This window comes from Mus caroli, unplaced genomic scaffold (assembly GCF_978045245.1).
Source record: "Mus caroli unplaced genomic scaffold, Mus_caroli_1 scaffold_19, whole genome shotgun sequence".
In the NCBI taxonomy this organism is placed as follows: Eukaryota; Metazoa; Chordata; class Mammalia; order Rodentia; family Muridae; genus Mus; species Mus caroli.
Window position 1 is genome coordinate 49,123,690 of NW_028227274.1, and position 23,124 is coordinate 49,146,813.

Sequence of the window (23,124 nt, forward strand, 5' to 3'; positions counted from 1 at the left end):
GAGATGGGAACAAAACACTCATGGAAGGAGTTACAGAGACAAAATTTGGAGCTGTGACGAAAGGATGGACCATCTAGTGATTGCCATATCCAGGTATCCATCCCATAATCAATTTCCAAATGCTGACACCACTGCATACACTAGCAAGATTTTGCTGAAAGGACCCAGATATAGCTGTCTCTTGTGAGACTATGCCGGAGCCTAGCAAACACAGAAGTGGACGCTCACAGTCAGCTATTGGATGGATCACAGAGCCCCCAATGGAGGAGCTAGAGAAAGTACCCAAGGAGCTAAAGGGATCTGCAACTCTATAGGTGGAACAACAATATGAACTAACCAGTACCCGGAGCTCTTGTCTCTAGCTGCATATGTATCAAAAGATGGCCTAGTAGGCCATCACTGGAAAGAGAGGCCCATTGGACTTGCAAACTTTATATGCCCCAGTACAGGGGAATGCTAGGGCCAAAAAGGGGGAGTGGGTGGGTAGGGGATTGAGGGGGTGGGTATGCGGGACTTTTGGGATAGCATTGGAAATGTAAATGAGGAAAATACCTAATAAAAATTTTTAAAAAGAGATAGAGACATCCAGAGACTGCCCCACTGGGGATGCATCCCATAATCAGCCACCAAATGCAGGTACTATTGCATATGCCAGTAAGATTTTGATGAAAGGACCCTGATATAGCTGTCTCATGTGAGGCTATGCAGTGCCTGGCAAACACAGAAGTGGATGCTCACAGTCATCTATAGGATGGAATACAGGGCCCCCAATGTAGGAGCTAGAGAAAGCACCCAAGGAGCTGAAGGGGTCTGCAACCCTATAGGTGGAACAACAATATGAACTAACCAGTACCCCCAGATCTCATGTCTCTAGCTGCACATGTATCAGAAAATGGCCTAGTCAGCCATCATTGGGAAGAGAGGCCCCTTGGTCTTGCAAACTTCATATGCCCCAGTACAGGGGAACGCCACGGCCATGAAGTAGGAGTGGGTGGGTAGGGGAGCTGGGTGGGGGGTGAGGGTATAGGGGACTTTCAGGATAGCATTTAAAATGCAAATGAAGAAAATATCTAATAAAAAATTGAAAAAATCAACCATTAAAAACTCAAAAACAAAGAGAGAGAGACAATGTAAGTTGAAAGCTGTGATTAAAAATACAATAACAACAGATTAATTGATTCTGGTCTTCCTGTGGAGTTCCTATTCTCTTAGGAGATGCAATCCTTCCTCTTATTCTTCCATAAGAGTCCCCAAGCTCCTTCCACTGTTTGGCTGCGGGTGTGTGCATTTGTCTGAGTCTGCACAGCAGGTGGAGCTTCTCAGATGGTAGCCATGCTACACTCCTGTCTGCAAGTATAACAGAGTATCATTGATATTGTAAGGGAATGGTGCTTGCCCATGGAATTGGTCCCAAGTTGGGCTGATCATTAGTTAGCCATTCCCTCAGTCTCTGCTCCATCCTCCATCCCTGCATTTATTGCAGAAAGGATAATTTTTTGGGGTGGGTTTGTGTCCTTAGTGATCCACTGGAGTTTCTGCTTGGCAACAGAAGGTGGCCTTTTCAGGTTCTATATCCTGAATGCAGTGAATCACAGCTATGAGTTACCCCCATTGATGCTTGGGTGCCTACCTTATCCCAGGTCTCTGTCTCTTCCTGGAGATGGCCCCTACCTCACCACCCTGTCCTTTGCAGATTTCCATTCATTCTCATGGCCATCTGGCCATTCCTCCTGTCCCTACACACACCTCATCCTGAAACCTGTATTCTTCCCCCTATCCCCTCTACCACCCAGTTCCATCCTTCAGTCTGCTTCCTCCATAGGAGGAAGGATTGCACCCCTAATGGGATAGGAATTTGACAAGAAGAAAAACAGAATCAAGTAATCTGGACCCTTGGGGAATCTCAGAGACTGAACCACCAACAAAAGAACATAAGCAGGATGGACCTAGGCCTCCTTGCCCATATGTAGCATATATGCAGCTTGGTCTCCATGTAGGGCCTGAACAAGTGGAGTGCAGGCTATCCTAAAAGCTTGTATGTGGGCTATATTCTTCTAGCTGGGCTGTTTTGTATGGCCTTAGTAGGAGAGGATGCACCTGGCCTCACAGAGACTTAATGTGCCATAGTAGGGAGATAGCCAGTGGGGGTCACCTGCTCAATGGAGAAGGGGAGGACAGATGGGGAAGGATTAAGGGAGTGGGAGACTAGGAATAGGGCAGTAAGCAGGATGAAAAGCAAAAAAAATAAAATATATAATAGTAAATAAAATTTAAATTAAAAAAGGAAGGACACCCACAAGAATTTGTACTTTTGAACTCACAGCAACTGGGACAGCAGGCACAAGATCTGCACAAGTTCAATACACACAGAATCCTGGCGTGTGTGGGAATGGGTCTCAGGAATTCCACCCCTAACTAAGGACCTGCCAACAATTGGGCTTCTGAGTGAGAGAGTCAGTTTTTTGCAGGGTGCAACCCCTGGGAGGGTATCCTGCTCCAGTGAGTGGCCCTATACCTATTGCATTGCATATATTGACTACAATAAAAAGTCTCAGTGGCTAAAACCAAAGGAAACAAAATGAGACGAAACGAAATGAAACCAAACCAAACCAAACCACCCCAAACATTATGTGAACCTAGGAGGGAGTATTAGGAATGGAGGGGGAAGGGTGAAAGTATGAGAGGAGGTGGATGGGGCATGAATTAATCCAATTGTGTCATATGTCATATGAATTATTAATGTACTAAACAATGAAGTAATATTACAAATAGAATCACCATAACCAATGTTGTTATTCACTTTATTTCCCAAGCTGAACCATCTTGTAGGCAGTCAAGTCTGTTTTGCTTCCCAGGTCCAACAGTTTTAAGTGTCAACATTTCTTTTCAGAGGTGGAGAAATTGATTTTTACGGTCATTTTGCTTACATTATTCTTATTCTTTCATAAATTCTTCCACGAGTTTCAGACATCCTTCAATTACAGACTGGCAAATGTTTAACAGTAAACTATGTTTGTAAGTATTGTCCATGTTTTGTTACTACAAAAGGAAGATATTGGTTTATTTAAATCAGGGTTGTTATATATTTTATTTTTCAAAGAAAAAACGGGGCTCAGAACAGGATGGGTGGCAATAAGTCATTTTTAAATGCCCCTGCTTTTCTAGTTGACAGGGATCAAAATGTTATAATTAACCCTCAAGTCATGTTTCTCTTCTCTGTTGTTGTCATAGGGTTATATTTTTCAGTACTGTTGGAAACAAGCTGGGGCTTGATGTGTGCCACTTTTCATGAATTGATTGTGGTTCAAATTCCTAATGGCATCTGGCTTGCTACTGATCAAGAGGTGACAACAGAGTTAGGGAACTGACAGTGATATAATGGGTACATGATGGCCACTCTCTCTGCTTTGGGCTATTTTTATGCATTGAACTGTGTTTGATCCCTGACTCTTCACTACTGAAAACCTGCTGCCTTTACCTGTATAGTTTTAGAAGCACAACAGCCCATCTAATCTCCTGTCGTATATGCATTCATATTCTCTCTCTCTCTCTCTCTCTCTCTCTCTCTCTCTCTCTCTCTCTCTCTCTCTCTCTCTCTCTCTCTCTCTCTCTCTCTCTCTTTCTCTCTCTCTCTCTCTCCACACACAGTACACCTACCCAGCACATACACTTAACACAAACACACAGACTTACACACAGACACCCATACAGTCTTGTTTCTTTTTTCTATAATAGAGCCTGGTTATCTTTCTTGAAAGAAAAAAAAAATCACAATTGTTTGTCTTTATACTTCCAAGTCTCCTAAGCTTGCATTTTCTGGCTTTAGAAAAGAGAAATATACAAAAATGGTCTCCCTACATTGAAAGTAGTTCTTTGTGGTCTTTCTCATTAGCTGAGATCATAGGGTGAGCAGTAGAAACATTATTACATCCTATTTTGGTTTTGTATTTAATTTTTCCACAGTATTTTCACCTACACAGGAACAAAACAGGCCTCCTTGACTTCCTTCACATGTGTTTTCTACACTCCTCTAGCTTGACCCCCTCCCTTCTCTCTGTGTCACTGTCTGAGGTCCCCATCTCTGTCACTTAGTGAACTCTCTCTTTACTACTCTTTATCCAGTGCAGTCTTGTCCTTATATCTTCACCATGCACTGAGCATCTTAGTACATTTGTTATTAATCATGCTCCAAGACAAGGGTCTGTGGTTTATATTTCTTATACCTTTGGATACTGTCATGTGCATAGATGTTTTGAGAATATTCTTGTTGATTCCTTAAAATGAACATTTGCATTGTGGTTTTGAGAAAACTGACACACAGTTATAGAGACATAGGATGCAGGCAATCAGGACTAATGGACATAAAGTGGAACACTGTTTCAATTCAAGTGAGTTTCTCATCATTCCATGAACATACTAGTGACATATGTAAGTTAATTTAATTCAACATATGCTCATTGGGCAGCCACAATACACAGGATTGTTGCTAGGCAACTAAAGATGCAGTACTAAGTAGAGCTAGTTAGATCCCTGCCTCTAAGAACTTATATTTTACTCCAGAGGACTAAAATTATATAATCACTCAATAAACTGTTTGATTGTCTCTGCCAGGACTACAGTTAAGATGCAGAAAGGGATTTATTGAGTCAGGAACACTTTTGCAAGAACAAATCTTACTCAGAGGAGAAAAATATGAGAGGACAGAAATTCAGCAAATAACAAGAGGAGGAACATCTATGTTAGGCAGAAAACACCCACGGCACATCATCGGGAAGCAGAGGGATTCCACAGGACATTTCATGATATCCATTCTCATTGTCACTGAGAACATCTTGAGGCACATTTTCCTCTATTTTTGTTTAATAACAAGTCTAAGTGTGTTCTTCAAGGCATTATACTTTTGTTTTGGAGAAATAATAGTCCTGTTTGTTGAGTTTGAATATTCACTTTAGTCTTTCAGAGACTGGGCAGAGAAGAAATAATTTGACTCAGGTCAAAGGTATAACAGAGTTGAGAATAAAAGACAAGATACAAGTGCAATAAAATTAGGAGCATGCTCTCTAGGGACTTCTTGGGTTTGGTGATAAGGAGAAATATAATAATGTTCCAGAAAGTAGGTGTCCACCCCTTTCTGTCTGAGAGCAAGGGCATTTACTTTGCTTCTTATGTGGACTGGGACGGATAAAAGGCATTGAGCAGATCCCAGCACAGGACAAATACATGTATCTGAGAATGTGTTTTTGCCCAGTCAGACAGGCCTACATTCGACCCCTGGTGCTATTCAGGGGTAACTTCTCCATCTGTGAAACAGAAACAATATAGAAAGTTCAGTTATTATTGATGTAAGTCCTAGGCATAATACCTTGAACACAGAAACTCTCTCCATTCATTTCCTCTGTTTTTTATTCCTTTCTTCCTCATTGTTGACACATTTTAGTGTACCTTAGACACATGGGAAGAAAAAGAGCTCAAGAAGTGACTCATATTTAGCCTTTCGTAGCTTTTGGCTGCCCTCACCACTGTCCACTTCCTCCTCTTCAGTTGATTAAGATATTTGAACAATGCAAATCATATATACGGAATGTATTAAAAGCATTGATTCTATGTATTGTTACTTTGTGACATGATTGCCTCCAACAGCCCTAGTAACCTCCCTATCAACATACCTGGTTGCTTTTTGTTTTTAACTGCTAGACATGGAACCCATATGGCTACATTGTACTAAAATGTGTCAAAATGAGGAAGAAAGGAATAAAAAGAGAAGAAATTAATGGAGAGAGTTTCTATGCTCAAGGTATTATGTATAAATTATAATACTTTATATATATTCATATATATTAATATTTATTCATATATGAATACATTAATATGTTCACAATTCAAAGTATTCACACATGTATAAGTATAAATCCACAAAGTACAGTAATTTCTATGTTTTCATACATAGAAGCAATGTACTTTATACCTTCAATGTATACAGTTTGGTGTATATCAGTTGTTTGCCCAGCATCTCACCTCTGCCTCCACCCTCAGTTCTTCGTAGCCACTCTTCTCTGTTTCTCAGGGTTTGGTGTTTAAAAAAATCCCACATGGGAGAGCAAGCAGTCCATTTTTGCCCCTTGATCACTTTATTAACTAACTGTGAAACTATAGTTCACATAATTAGTTTTAGATTTACAGTAATTATATATTAAGGGTGGATAATAAGAACTCTCTCATCAAATTGCTGTTCAGCTGCCGTAGTAGTGCATGACGTGTAATCAATGCATGATAAATCATGTTAGTTTCCCTTGAGTACGGCACAACAGTCAAATTTAAAATTCTGCTTTCTCAAAAGTCACTGTGTTCAAATCCAAGTGTTTGCTAACAAATGCCCATGAATCTTTAGATGAACCTGAAACAGACAGAAAGGAAATCATGTTAGAGGACTTGCAGTGGATGCAGAACTACTGAATGAATGTGTGTGGAGGTATCATTGATGGATTTCTTGGCTAACCATAGGGAAGACACTAGGCTTCTCTGACTTGTTCAGAGAGTCCTCTGGTACTTGCACCATAGGCACTCAAAATGCACTTAGTCCCTTTATGCATGCACCGCGACTGTGTGAATGAGAATTTCACCAGGAACCCAGCCTAGGACGTCACTTGCTCATTGAGCATTACACGAGATCTTCCCTTCTAACTATTGGGACCTTAAGAAATGCTAGTCTCTCAGCCACCTTCAGATCCCAATTCACAATCTCCAGGGACATTTTGGAGACACAAGTAATCATCATAGTAATAGAAGTCTATTCACTAAGAAGGTTTTGTTTGTTTCCTTGAGGGAAGGTGGGGCTACATGGCGAAGGCTGGTCCTGTGAGTCATCAATCTCCAGCCTCCCTAGTGCTGAGATTTTAGACAGGTGCCACCATTGCCAGTTCATAGCAGACTGTAAGCTTCATGTATTTGCTTGTGTGAGAAAGGATCCACCATGTCAGTCCAGGTTTACATGGACGTGGCTGTGTAGCTCAGGCTGGCCTCAAACTTGGGATCTCATTACTTCAGTCTCCTGGTTGCTGTGTCCAAAGATGTGTAGCACCACACCCAGCAACAAGTATCCAGGATTTAGTGAATCTCTACAGTTTATACTGATGGTACAATCAATTTGTGTCTCTCAAAAGCTTCTAAGGATGTCTGAAGTCAGCATGGCTAGTGACATTGATTTAAGTAGTAAACAGTTATTTCATTTATACTATCACCTCAAGCAAGTCCTTATATTATAGCATAAACAAAATAAGAGAACATTAAGCATATTTCCTAGCTATGGTATTGAAATGTGGTATATAAAGTAAGAAACTATAAAGCAGTTAAAGAAACATATTTATTTATTATTCTTTTATAATTCAGAATTGCTTACATTTGTATTCTATTTAATATAAACTATTACTTTTCATGTGTAACTGTGTTCATAATTTAGAAAATTGCTATGAAATTAATTAATATAAAACTTCATTCTGTAACTTTCTAAGCATAGACAAACCTTTGGTTATTTGTTAGTCCTTTGAAATTTTGGCAGAAGAAATGTTTTTTTTCTTCTTCTTCTGTAAAACTTCATTTTTTACAAAGCTTTCAACATTCATTTCTTGTTGGTTTTTAGAGATGTACAGGGCATGCTTCTAGTTATAGGGTTGTTAGAATGCACACTTAAATAACTGAGTTCTGAACTCATCTGTACAGCTAGCCAGTTTTCTGATCGTGACTAAAAGCTTTTAACTTTCCACAATCATCAGACTGAAAACTCGGACAACTGTCATTTAATAGAAAGCCTTGATGATTTTGCTAGCTTGTTCAAAACACATTTATCTGAGCAGCAGACCCAGGTATGACTCTAATTTAAGTGGTCTGACTTTGGCTTCAGTCCTGTTTCCATACCACAGCAATAGACACATACCACAGAGTACTGAATCGCAGCTCATCTTTCTGTGTTACAATAAAAAATTAGCTTGTGATGTACGTGAAGTGGTGAATGCTCTTATAAACTTTTTATAAACCCATTATGACACCCCAATCTGATGCCAAAGAGGGTAATGATGACTAGACTACAGTGTCGATTCCCCAGGAACAATAAATATTACTCTCATGTAATGTTTCCATTCAGTACTGGTAGCAGTTGCATCCTTTGTACCACACATTAGATTAAAGAGGCACCTAGCAGAGTGGGTCATAATTTGTTTGGTACACAATAAAACTATCACCAAATTCAGGAAACAGTGTTTCTTTTGTACTTTTGTACTCAGTTTATCAACATTATCATTCTAAAATTATATATATAAACCCGAGTTTTCTTATGATGGTTAATCATTACTGTCTAGTTTATTGACTTGAAGGATACTTATGCTACTGACACAGAGCTTAGAGTATGTCTTCAGGCAATTTCCAGGGTGGATTCACACACACACACACACACACACACACACACACACACACACACACACACACACAAAGGGAAATGTACTGTGGAGATAATATTGGTGCACCATCCCATAGCTAAGGGCCTGGGGGGAATAAAACAGGGGCTGGGAGAAAGCCTGGTCACAGGTTTCTTTCTTTACTGCTTCTTGTCTACCTGCAGTAATGGTGTCAACCACACACTCCTTTACAAAATGGAGTGAAATCCTGGAACCCATGAGCCAGAAGCAATCCTTCCTGCTTGTCAATGGATGTTTTCCTCAGGTGATTTTTACAGTGTAGACAGAGATTTTTCCCATAAAATGCTTTCTTTTGCCTTTTTAAAACTTATTTTCAAAATTAGTTTATTGATTATAGTTAAATATGACATGCTTCACAATGTATTGAAGGGTTATTTGAGCATTATTTTCTTTTAATTGACATTCATACATTGAAAATTTAAGTTCAAACCCAGACCAACAGCTGAATCCATTTATAGAATCTGGACATCTCTTATCTTTCAAGGTGAAACAAAGTCATTTACTCAGACATAAACACAACCATTGTTTGTTTGTTTGTTTGTTTTTTTCTTCCACATTCTGGTTAGTATTGTTTTAATTCTCCATATTAAAGAAATCATGTTTGAAATAACATTCTCATTGATGTAATCATTTGTGTACTCATTATCAATAAAAAAAAAGGCACACTGAATGGGCAACTTTTGATTGAATGAGGAGGCATACAAGTAACTGTCTAGCAAATCACACACCAGGAGTTACACAAATGCCCTATTAGTTGAACCTGCACATCTGATCTGTCTTGTCCAGTTCTTTTCACTTCCTGTTATTAATTTGGTTAAGTCCATAAGATAAATACAAGCTATATTAACACATGATTCTCAAGCAAGAGAGACTAAAAGTACATTTACTCTTGGAATCCAATTTCCAAAATCACATTTAATGCTTTGCCAGGGAGGATCTGGTGTATGTACAACAGAGAGACAGAGGAGTTTTAGGCTGTCCACATGACATGTAATAAATACTGTGGACTGGTGTATTCTAACAAGCTCTTTACAAGTCTGCAAAGAAGTAAAACTATACATGTATAAGTTTTTCTCTTTGTACTAAGACCTTGATAGCCTATCACCATGCTTGTTTTAGGTCACGGTCTAATACAGCTTTTAAACAGAGAACACTGCAGTCCTTCACTCCCTTGTTAAAAGATTAGTTTTTTTAAATCAATGGTCCCTAAATTCTGGTATGTGTGTGTGTGTGTGTGTGTGTGTGTGTGTGTGTGTGTGTGTATATCTATATCTATATATATATATATATATATAGAGAGAGAGAGAGTAGAAAATTGTGAATTAAGAAAACTTAAGAATATTTACTTATGTGATTATAAAGGTGCTTTTATAATTTTCAACAGAAATTATAATGCACTGGGCAGCACCTCATCCCCAAGTTTGGAATAATTTCTTCATATTTTTAGGTTCCAATGAGAAGGAGTTCCAAAAGGAGTTCTTCATAATGACTATCCATGAACAGAAAATCTAACTTTGAAAAAATTATTTTAAGATATGCTGAATAGTTTCAGATTTTCATCCATGTATTTCTTATTTGTGATTAGTATTTATTACATTAAATATTTAGTGGATTAAAATTACATTTTTAGTTCACAGTGAAGTAAACCTTTAGTCCACATATAATTAAACTTGTATGAAGAAATTAATACCTGTAAGTAACAGAGGTTTTCCCAAGTTCACAAGGTTAACTAATGACAATTATTGAGTTAATTTTTTTCTACCCAGATTTCTTTAAATCTAGCCTATTACCTTGCCTTCACATAAGTGCATATTCAGTTAATTGTGTCAGTAGTGACAATTTGAAGTCATTTGGAAAGGGAGCAAAATATAATTCATTTCCTATCCATGTACATGAAATAAAATATAAGGAGTGGAAGATAATGTAGACACAACCACATATACATTCACACATTGTTAATATATGAATGAATATGACTAGAGCTATAAGTTTACAGCCAAAGGCTCTAACACATAAGGGTAGCCATCAGACGAGCAGTGCACGCCTATAGTCCACGCAATAACCTCCCAGTTCACCACCTGCTGAGGTCTAAGTGTTCTCAAGTACAAGGCTCTGTGGGGTGTCTCTGATCCAAAGTATATGACTTCTCAAGCAAAGGAAAGTAAATATATTTACATTTCAAATTCAACTTAAAATGAATCCTTCCTAATAAATAGTTCTCTCCACATTTGTACAGGGCAGATTTGATCTGCAGAGGGACATGATTGATGGGAATAATTCTTGGACAGTTTAAGGCTCTTGAGCCACTCATACACTTCTTTCAGCCTTGTGTTGAAGTGCTCAAGTTTGTCATGTGTGATCTGTCATAAGTTAAATGGAACAAGAAAATCTTTCAATGTAGGAAGTCTGGGTAGCCTTGTCTGTAAAGTGGGAACTGCTATAACTATACATTCCATTGAGATAAGATGGTGTGGTCTGTGTGTGGAGACCAGGTTATCAAAGTGGTTCAAATGATTATCCTTGCATAAATATGGAGGAAAATGTAGACCTAATAATATCAAAAGATTGGTTCTACCATATTTTATTTCCAACTGATTAAAATACAGTGTGAGAAATGAGATATTTGAATTAAAATATTATCATTGGTTAAATATGTCTGCTTTACTCTAAGTAAAAAAAAATAATGGCTTTCTTTGCATATACATGGACATCACACACACACACACACACACACACACACACACACAATGCATGGAAAAATAAGACATGGAGGAAAACACTGGGAGAGCCTTTAGCAGTGGTTTTCAACCTCCCTGATGCTGTGACACTTTAAAACAGTTCCTCATGTTATGGTGACCCACAACCATAAAATTATCCCATTGCTAGTTCATAACTGTAAGTCTGCTATGTTATGAATTGCAGTGAAAATATCTGATATGCAGGATATGTGGCCCCTAGAAGGGTTACGACACACAAGTTGAGAGCTTTAGAACTGTCTCTAACACTTGCTGGCTGGGCGATTTCTAGCTAATCTTTCTCTTATATAAGAAGTGAAACTTGTACCCATAACATAAAGCATCCTCTTATGCAAGAAAGTAGAGCCTTTTCTAACAAATTCCCTTATTAATTCCGTCACACATTTCAAGACCTAGTACTTATATTCTCAAAGCTCAATCCTGCTAAAAATCTCATTCTATTTCATTGTTTTGAGCATTGGGCTTGTTATACTTGCAATTAAACTTACAATTATATCATGCTTGGATTTCTCTTACAGTGTTTTGACGTTTCAATTTATTTCAAATGGTCCTGCTCCCCCTGAATTTTGACAACGTTGGATTGCACATCACACATGGATCACAGAGAATTCTATTATGTGAGAACATAGTACGGCTGATTAGGATGGATCCTCTATTATGCTCCCCAGATTGTCATAAAAATATTTCATTGCCTCATTTTCCTGATTTTTATATATTGTGCTGATGTTTATTTTAAAGAAAATTCTGGAACTTTTGGCCTTAAACTCTTCAATAGTATCTTTGAAATAGGAGTGCAATTCATGAATGTAAATATCTTTTGACAGTGATTTAAGATATGGTTATCTAAATGTATGAAAAAAAAGATCAGGAGAAGCATTGAACAGAGATTAGTAAATATTCGTTGTCTGTACACATATGAGGCCCCCAGTCTTGATAGGTAGCAGCCATGCACACAATTGTATCTTACAGAGCAGTGTCAGAAATCAGAGACAGGTGACCTGGAGGCTCAGTGACAACCAGTCTGGAAGAAACAGGGAGTTCCCAGTTTTGGGGAAAAAACTCTGGCTCGTAAAATAATGTGGGGAAAGATAGAGGCTGACATTTGATGCTCATGAGCCTCTGGCTTCTACATGGAGCTTTGCATATGAGGGTGCTTGCACACACCTATACATATTCATAATAACATAAGTAGCAGAGGATGGCTTATGGGAAGAGAGGTCCTTGGTCTTATGAAGGCTCGATAGATGCCCAGTGTAGGGGAATCAAGGGTGAGGAGGTGGGAGTGGGTGGGTGAGGGGAGGAACACCCTCATAGAAGCAGGATAGAAAAGGGAGTTTCTGGGAGGGGGAAACTGGGAAAGGGGATAGATAACATTTGAAATTTAATTAAAGAAAATATGCAATAAAATAGAAAAATAGAACAACACACATAACATACAGAAAGAGAAACAGCTATTTTTTTTTAATCTTAACAGGGATTCATTTAAAACAGTGTGTCCATGCATGTGCTTTAGAATTTAGAAGTTTCAAAGGAGCGTGAACTTTGTGCTACAACTTTTCCATGGCAACCCTCATGCCTTCCTTCCCCTGGGCAATAATGACAGTCAAAGCTTTCCTGTAGTCTGGAAGGAATTCTCTATGAATTCAGTCAGCAAAGTACTTTACTGTAAGCTAGCCAGTGTTATTCTATTTCAGGTTTCACTCTGATCTTTGTTATAGTGCTCTTAAGTTGACAAAAAAATAGAATTATTTCCCTACATGCTCTTGACTTTTTCTCAACTAAATTCTCTTTTCATTACTAAGGCATATTCAACTCCTGTACAGATTCAAAGTACACAGTCTTTCTGCATTTTGTTTGGTCCTTTCTTGTTAGGCAGACATGCTGTGCTATACTTTTACAGTTATCATAGCTTATAAATGGTATACAGAAGACTAAAACTACTGTCCAAAGTCCAGTACCTCGAATTAACCTTTCAATCCTGAGGTGATACTTGTGGATCTATTAATAGTCAGTTTGTGAAACTTGGATGAAAAAAAATACATACCCTATGTGTGTGGCTGAGTTTGTGCTTTTGTCTTTATGACCCATGCATAGGTTTCTTGCCTAGAGTCCTGGCAGCTCACTAACCTCTCAAGACTGATTGCCCAGGGGAGTGGACCTTGACATGATTCTTCATTTTGTCTTCCTGCCTGTCTTGGAGATCTATTCATTGAATGAGAATGCTCACCTGCAATTGAGTTCACAGAGGCCAGGCTTTCAGAAATAGGTATTACCACCTTTTATAGATCAGTCTCTTGTAAGAGACGATCGATCACTTTGGTGCAAGGTCATGTTCATCAATACCCACTCCATTCCCCACTCAGCCCTCCTCAGCCGTATCCATGAATGAGGCTTCAACAGAAGGTGCAGTTTCAATATTTTATGACAGAAGTTTGAATACAATTAAATGGATAAACTTGGACACCCCATTGTTTCAGTTGTTGTTCATTAATTTCCTAAAAGAGATGAACAGATGATTCTGAAATGCACTGTGATGCAGTCCCTAGTTTGCATATACTTCATCATCTAAGGTCTGTAAAACACAGAAAAACTGAGGCACATGAGCAGGCAATGTGCAGCAGTAGCGGGGACTGAAAATACCAGGCTGTTTTTTCTTTTTGAGAAGTAATACATTTCCATGTTTCACCCAGAGAGATTGCAGGTCAACAAACGGGGCTGAGACAGAACCCCCAAAATATGCATATTAGAATCTTAATAGGTAAACAAGGCTGCGAAGCCAGTGGGGATTAAATATGCTACAGGGCAAGGGGTGAACTTTCTGTGACTGTCTGTGATGAAGGCAGCAGGGTATTTATGGGAAACAGCATTCCACAAAGACAACAAGAGGAAGCCATTTGGGAAAATGCAATTTTATAGTAGGATACAAACACCATAAAAAGACTCTGCTCATCATCATGTTTCCTCATAATCCCCACCACCTAATCAAAGAAAACCACCTGTAAATAGAAAATATCGTTTAATATTTTGGTGCTTCATCCATATCACATTTTATTATATGTAGTGAAAGGATAAGACAAAGTGGAAAATTACACATTCTTTTGTAATGATAGATTATATCAAACCAGAAATATATTTTCTTAAATGTGATTTTGATGCTTTGTAGCTGACATTAACTCTCTGGTAGATGAGATAACCTTGTCAGAGCCGAACATCTCAGGAGGAATTTCATAAAATAAATTCAGCACATTTTAGGAAAGCTGTCAGGTATTTTTGGAATGCCGTTGTTACAATTCTTGGGAAATATGATAGACTATCAAACCATCTCTGCACGATGTAATTCCCATCCATTTGATGTCTCAAGTAGCAGAGACGTATCCTTGGCTGTAGGCGGACCCCTCATTTTAGTCATATGCTCTCCATTTTACTTCTTGCTCCCACCACAATCTGTTTTCGAGGGTTGTTTGTTTACTGTTTGGTCAATAAATATTTATAAACATTTTGTCACTTAAGTGAAGTGTTTCTGTTGCATACTTATAAACACTTTTCTTGAGGCAGTGCTTTGCCATGCTGCCCAGGCTGACTTCAAATTTCCCCTTCCCCTTGCTGAGTCTGGGATGCGGAAATTGCAGTCACCTGCCATTGCACTGGGCCATTCAGAAAACACTTTTCAAAAATAAATTATGTGTTTTGTCTTCCATAATCTTCAAGGAGATTTATTTTTTAAATGATTTTATTTTCTAGTATGGCGATTTATATGCCTGTGTAGATTCAAAACAGTGATGGGCACATTGTAAGAACATCTGGGCAAATGCTTTGGGGAGACACCCTCAGTAGGACTGCTAGTTTCATTTTAACATTGACAGGAACATAAGGGTTTTGCATGTGACATGGGCTTTTCTGTTGTAGACAGAGAAACTGGAATCAGAAATTCCCCTGCTCTGTGGAGTGAGAGTGGACAATGTGTTTACTTAATAAGTATTTACTGCCTTGGAAGAAATAACAAAAATAAAATTTATAGTCTCTGAAAGCCTACAAATTTTATGAAGGGGACAAGCACACTACAGGACATGAGAAATTACCCACTGAAATAGAAGTCTCCAAAGAGTGATACAAGCAGAACATTACTCCACAAGGAACAACATCAAAGTATGGTGGGATCATCAAGAGAGAGATGCAATGTTGTCAGGCATTGGCTTGACAGGAAGGAAGAGACGTCAGGATAGTGATTAGAAATAAGAGGATCTGCCTGTGAACAGCAGTTAAGGGCAAATATAATGAAACAATTAGAGATTAAACTAGGATGGTGGTGTGCCTGCTTTGAAACAAGTAATAGGAATTTCAGGCGAAGAAAAGTATTGGGATGGATTATGGAATCATGACAGTTTACATTTTCAGGGATATCTGGTATGATGATGCCTGCCTGACAAATTTATGGAAGGCAGGAGCAAGCTGATGTTTGAAACCTACCTACCCTAATATGACATCCAATCTCAGAAAAACATCCCAGCTTTAAGAGTTGGATTGACCTTAAGTGCAGTTTATTAGGATCTTAGGTTGTAATTCATAACTCTTCACTATCAACTTCAAAGAAAGAACATTTTCTGTTAACAAAATAAAACTCTTCCTCTCCGAAGTCCAGGCATATACATCTGATTGGGTTCCCTGCATACCCCTCATCAGCTGCTGTAGACAGAGAAGATAAAATGTACGGGAATTTATCTTTTGCCACACAGTTCTTATTCTATAGCTTCCTGAAGTGCTTAAAATGTAGGTAGAGTAGAATTGTCATGGGAAACTCTTCGATTTCCAACAGGAATAAAAATGGACACATTGAAAAGTCAGCCACTGATGTCTCCATTAGGTTCTTCCCACTATGGCTCAAGAAATCCTATACAAGAGGAGGCAGAAAGATTGTAAGACAAGAGGGGATGGAGGGCACCAAGAAAACAAGGCCTTCTAAACACAACAGGGCCAGCTTACCTCTGAACTCACAAAGGCAATGGCAGCATGCATAGGGTATGCCAATGCTGGGCCAGATGGGGTACCAAGGCCGAGAAGGGAAGTGGACACAAGCCCCAATTGCTGACCTAGAAGCTATCTTCAGTTGAAACTACACACAAATAAAATAGTTTTCTTCAACAGTCTCCCTGGATATAAAAACTGCTCTTAAGGATAAGTCCCATGTCCAGCATTATATGGCCAACAGAACATGAATTCAATGGTATTTTTGGAGCTTTTAAAAATCCTTTTGTTTAAATATTATTGTTTCTGATTTTGTGTTTTTATGGCATTTCTGTGTTTGCCAATATGTGGGTCTCTGTGTCTATATGTATTCTCTTGCTTCTTTGCATCTTTGTTTTTTTATTTGTTTATTTTGTTCTTTTCAGGGTATTTTGTTATTGTTTCTTCTTCTTCTTCTTCTTCTTCTTCTTCTTCTTCTTCTTCTTCTTCTTCTTCTTCTTCTTCTTCTTCTTCTTCTTCTTCTTCTTCTTCTTCTTCCTCCTTCTCCTCCTCTTGCTCTTCCTCTTCTTCTTCTTCTTCTTCTTCTTCTTCTTCTTCTTCTTCTTCTTCTTCTTCTTCTTCTTCTTCTCCTTCTTCCTCTTCCTTCTCCTCTTCCTTCTCCTCCTCCTCGCCTGCCTCCTCCTCCTTTTCCTCCTTTTTCTTCCATTTTTGTTTTTAATAACAAAATGCAAGAAAGGATATAGATTGAGGAATATGTAGTGTAGGACGGATCAGAATATTAGAGAGGACTGACATCATACAATGTTGTCTTTTAAGGATCCAGCTATTAACATAATGAGATAAAAATGAACTACAAGGTTGAGATCAGAGACGAATATAATTTTAAAGGACTGGCAGGACACTTTAAAGAGAAGAATTGAGGAGTGGAATCAAGGGGATCAGAGTTTACTTAATTTGCTTTAAACTCAGCTAAAACCAAGGTGTTATTGTACCTTAAGGAAGAATAATGTCTATAGTTGTTTCTTTTTTGTTGCTGTGACAGAGTCTCATGATCAGGAAAACTTATAGAAGGAGCAGTTTATTTTGCTTTCAGTTTTAGCAGTTGAGTGTCTATAATGGCTGAAAGAGTATGGCAATAGGTAGAAGTCATCATAGTGACAAAACCAGGAAGCACATTCCTTAAACTGCAAGCCTAAAGCAGAGAAAGAAAACCAGGATTATCTAAAGTCTTTTCATCTCAAAGCCAGCCTCCAGTGATATACATCCTCTAGCAAGGACACACCCTCTAAACCTTCCCAAACAGCTTTACCAACCTTGGCCTAAGTGGCCTAAGTGTCTCTAGGACACATCACATTCAATCATTACAATCTAATTACAAAGAATGCTATTTATAACAGCTATCCTATGAAGTATTGTACTTTGTATTTAAAGGACATGGGAAGATCTCTCATGCACATTTCTGTTTCATGAACATTTAACTAAGACTATTTGAAGGTGGCTGGTCTGGAATATCTAAAGTAGCCTTGCCCACATACTTGTAGGGGGATCAAGAAGGCTAGGTCTCTTTGAATTCTTCTTTCCTCCCATGTAGTGCCACAGCCTCTCATAGAGTTTATCCATCATGATGTTCATACAATTTACAAAACATTATGACTGCAAAAACAAGTTCACCATGGACCAGAGTGGTACCAACCAGTGTCTTAAGACCTGGATCTAAAAGCTAGTTATACATCATTTCTTTCATGTTCAATTGCAGAGTCTATTTAGATTTCAGAGAGTTTTTAGTCTCTCTACTCCTTTTCATCTCTTATTCACTCCTCCTTCTTTCATAAGATTTTAATGTATATTGTAATATGCATTAAGTATAACATAGTGTTACTAATGTCTTTTCTGAAATGTGGAAGAAAAACCATTTTTTCGTAGACTATTTGTTCATGAAATGGGGTAGTGAATGTTTGCAATTTTCATATTTCTTTGGATACTTCGGGAATAGCTGCTAACTCACTGTTGTGGTTGTGTGTGTGTATAGTTATCATTGATGAAGTCACTTGATTTTCATTTTGACACTATTCAATGGATTCAAGTTTTTTTCCATTTTAGTGCTTCTAATTTTTATTTAGATGAAATAAAATCATGGTGTTTTACATAATTGCTGAGTATTTTAAAGCATTTTTCTTGTTACTCTTTAAAATCTGTAGGATATCTATGTAGCAACAGCATGCCATTTCTTTCCTTTCAGGTCTTGCACAATATTACTTATTTCCTTCACCTGTTTAATAGTATTTTCCTGTGTGTCTTTTAGGGATTTATTCATTTCCTCTTTAAAGGCCTCTAGCATCTTTATAAGAATAAACAACCACCAAACCAGTCACTAGGCAGATGCCAACAAGAGCCTGCTGACAGGAGCCTAATATAGTTGTCTCCTTTCTGCCAGTGCCCAACAAATACAGAAGTGGATGCTTACAGTCATCCATTGGATGGAGCACAAGGTCCCCAATGAAGGAGCCAGAGAAATATCCAGGGAGCTGAAGGGAACTGAAGCCCCATAGGAGAAACATCAGTATGAACTAACCAGTACCCCCCAGAGCTCCTTGGAACTATACCACTAATCAAAGAAAACACATGGTGGAACACGTGGCTCTAGCTATATATGTAGCAGAGGATGGCCTAGTTGGTCATCAGTGGGAGAAGAGACTCCAGTATAGGGGAATGCCAGAACCAGGAATGGGAGAGGGTGGGTTGGGGAGCAGGGGGAGAAGGAAGGGGATAGGGGATTTTCAGAGGGAAAACTAGGAAAGGAGATAACATTTGAAATATAAATAAAAAATATCTAATAATAAATAAATAAATAAATAAATAGAATTACTAGGAAAAAAAAAGAATGGATTTAAGAACATTTCCTTGTGTTTCAGTTGTATTAGGATATCCAGGGCTTGTAGTAGGTAGCTGTGCTTTGGAGGTATCATATTGTCCTAGCTTTAGTTGATTGTATTCTTTTGAGGGCTTTTAGTCATCTGGATTGTTTTGATCTGTTCTTGTTGTTGTAGGCATTTGTGTGTGTGTTGGGGTGGGGGTGGGGGTAAACTGCTATGGTCCTGGTATGGCGGACCTCTGATGGGTTTCCTTGGGCTGTGTGTTTCCAGACCTGCATTTCTGTATGGTTCAGCAGCCTCAGGTCTGATGAAGGTGGGCAGAGAGGCAGCAGAAGAATAGGGGTCCCCCTGGGATAGCAGACTGCTCAGGGCAGATTGTGATATTGCTATTTTTTTTTCAATCTATGAATTGTGAATGGTTGGGCTAATTTTTAATTTCTTCTGTTTTTCTGCAGTGTTTAACTTCTGTAAAATATATGACTGCTATTTGGAAATAACTATTTTGTCTCCTAGTTATAATTATAAATAATACATTTATCATGCATTTAGTAAATGTGAGGCATTTGAATTATTTCCTTTTTTCCTTTCAACAACTTTTTGTGGTCAATGCTGTTGGTATTCCCCATCTTCGCCAAACACGAAAATTAGCTTGAAAAGAGTGACAAATTCATTGTTGCACTGTTAGAACATGGCAAGACCACAATTAAAACCCCGAGTTGCTTGATTCACAGCCCCATTACAAACTACTAAGAAGTCAAGTTTTCCTTTAACCCACTTAAGTGCTTTCTCTGCAGGCAAATGTGGCAATGGGTAGTCTTAAGAACTTCACTAATGAGAGTCATCTTCTAGATATTAGGAATGAGGGCTATGGCTGAGATTAGTGGTCCACAGTACCTGAAAGGAAGACTGCCCATGACCATGTTTGCGGTTTAAGATGAACTGCATCTGCAAAGTTGAACATCATCTAGTAAGCATATAGATGTATTTAACACAAAATTACCATGACACCAGAAACTTCAGAAGTAAAGGCTAAAAGAAATGAAAAATATATTATGGAAAGTTGTACAGGAATGTGATTGGAAATACAGGAGAAATTATTTAAGAACAAACTAGAAAAATAGTCAGTCTATTCTGAACTACCAAGAATCTTATTTGGGGGTACCACATTTTTAACTCCAAGACTTTGAAACAAATAACCTTCTGCAGTCACGAAGTATATTATTGATCACACACTGAACATCTTCTCCTATTTTTTTAATTAGGTATTTTCCTAAATTACATTTCCAATGCTATCCAAAAAGTCCCCAATACACTCCCCCCCCCAGTCCCACACCCACCCACCCCCACCCCTTGGCCCTGGCATTCCCCTGTACTGGGGCATATAAAGTTGGCAAGTCCAATGGGCCTCTCTTTCCAGTGATGGCCGACTAGGCCACCTTTTGATACAAATGCAGCTAGAGTCAAGAGCTCTGGGGTACTGGTTAGTTCATAATAATGTTCCACCTATGGGGTTGCAGTCCCCTTTAGCTCCTTGGGTACTTTCTCTAGCTCCTCCATTGGGGGCCCTGTGATCCATCCAATAGCTGACTGTGAGCATCCACTTCTGTGTTTGCTAGGCCCCGGCATTGTCTCACAAGAGACAGCTATATCTGGGTCCTTTCAGCAAAATCTTACTAGTGTATGCAATGGTGTCAGCGTTTGGAAGCTGATTATGGGATGGATCCCTGGATATGGCAGTCTTTAGATGGTCCATCCTTTCTTCACAGCTCCAAACTTTATCTCTGTAACTCTTTCCATGGGTGTTTTGTTCCCAATTCCAAGAAGGGGCACAGTGTCCACACTTTGGTCTTCGTTCTTCTTGAGTTTCATGCGTTGAACAAATTGTATCTTATATCTTGGGTATCCTAAGTTTTTGGGCTAATATCCACTTATCAGTGAGTACATATTGTGTGAGTTCCTTTGTGAATATATTACCTCACTCAGGATGATGCCCTCCAGATCCATCCATTTGCCTAGGAATTTCATAAATTCATTCCTTTTAATAGCTGAGTAGTACTCCATTGTGTAAATGTACCACATTTTCTGTATCCATTCCTCTGTTGAGGGGCATCTGGGTTCTTTCCAGCTTCTGGCTATTATAACTAAGGCTGCTATGAACATAGTGGAGCATGTGTCCTTCTTACCAGTTGGAACATCTTCTGGATATGCCCAGAGGTATTGCTGGATCCTCTGGTAGTATTATGTCCAATTTTCTGAGGAACTGCCAAACTGATTTCCAGAGTGGTTGTACCAGCGTGCAATCCCACCAACAATGAAGGAGAGTTCCTCTTTCTCCACATCCTCGCCAGCATCTGCTGTCACCTGAATTTTTGATCTTAGCCATTCTGGCTGGTGTGAGGTGGAATCTCAGGGTTGTTTTGATTTGCATTTCCCTGATGATTAAGGATGTTGAACATTTTTTCAGGTGCTTCTCTGCCATTCGGTATTCCTCAGGTGAGAATTCTTTGTTCAGTTCTGAGCCCCATTTTTTAACGGGGTTATTTGATTTTCTGGAGTCCACCTTCTTGAGTTCTTTATATATATTGGATATTAGTCCCTTATCTGATTTAGGATAGGTAAAGATCCTTTCCCAATCTGTTGGTGGTCTTTTTGTCTTATTGGCGGTGTCTTTTGCCTTGCAGAAGCTTTGCAACTGTATGAGGTCCCATTTATCTATTCTCAATCTTACAGCACAAGCCTTTGCTGTTCTATTCAGGAATTTTTCCCCTGTACCCATATCTTTGAGGCTTTTCCCTACTTTCTCCTCTATAAGTTTCAGTGTCTCTGGTTTTATGTGGAGTTCCTTAATCCACTTAGATTTGACCTTGGTACAAGGAGATAGGAATGGATCAATTCGCATTCTTCTACATGATAACCGCCAGTTGTGCCAGCACCATTTGTTGAAAATGCTGTCTTTTTTCCACTGGATGGTTTTTCCTCCCTTGTCAAAGATCAAGTGACCATAGGTATGTGGGTTGATCTCAGGGTCTTCAATTCTGTTCCATTGGTCTACTTGTCTTTCACTATACCAGTACCATGCAGTTTTTATCACAATTGCTCTGTAGTACAGCTTTAGGTCAGGCATGGTGATTCCACCAGAGGTTCTTTTATCCTTGAGAAGAGTTTTTGCTATCCTAGGTTTTTTGTTGCTCCAGATGAATTTGCAGATTGCCCTTTCTAATTCGTTGAAGAATTGAGTTGGAATTTTGATGGGGATTGCATTGAATCTGTAGATTGCTTTTGGTAAGATAGCCATTTTTACAATGTTGATCCTGCCAATCCATGAGCATGGGAGATCTTTCCATCTTCTGAGATCTTCTTTAATTTCTTTCTTCAGGGACTTGAAGTTCTTGTCATACAGATCTTTCACTTCCTTAGTTAGAGTCACGCCAAGGTATTTTATATTGTTTGTGAATATTGAGAAGGGTGTTGTTTCCCTAATTTCCTTCTCTGCCTGTTTATCCTTTGTGTACAGAAAGGCCATTGACTTGCTTGAGTTAATTTTATATCCAGCTACTTCACAGAAGCTATTTATCAGGCTTAGGAGTTCTCTGGTGGAATTTTTAGGGTCACTTATGTATACTATCATATCATCTGCAAAAAGCGATATTTTGACTTCTTTTCTGATTTGTATCCACTTGATCTCCTTTTGTTGTCTAATTGCTCTGGCTAGGACTTCAATTACAATGTTGAATAGGTAGGGAGAGAGTGGACAGCCTTGTCTAGTCCCTGATTTTAGTGGGATTGCTTCCAGCTTCTCACCATTTACTTTGTTGTTGGCTACTGGTTTGCTGAATATTGCTTTTATCATGGTTAGGTATGGGCCTTGAATTCCTGATCTTTCCAAGGCTTTTATCATGAATGGGTGTTGGATTTTGTCAAATGCTTTTTCAGCATCTAACGAGATGATCATGTGGTTTTTGTCTTTGAGTTTGTTTATATACTGGATTACATTGATGGATTTTTGTATATTGAACCATCCTTGCATCCCTGGGATGAAACCTACTTGGTCAGGATGGATGATTG

General features: G+C 38.7%; 1 protein-coding gene across 2 annotated transcripts in view; it reads left to right on the forward strand.

Annotated features, from left to right (window-relative positions):
- The window catches only part of Prr16 (proline rich 16), a 205,011-nt gene that overhangs the window by 77,437 nt on the left and 104,450 nt on the right, over positions 1-23,124 (forward strand). The window lies entirely within an intron of this gene.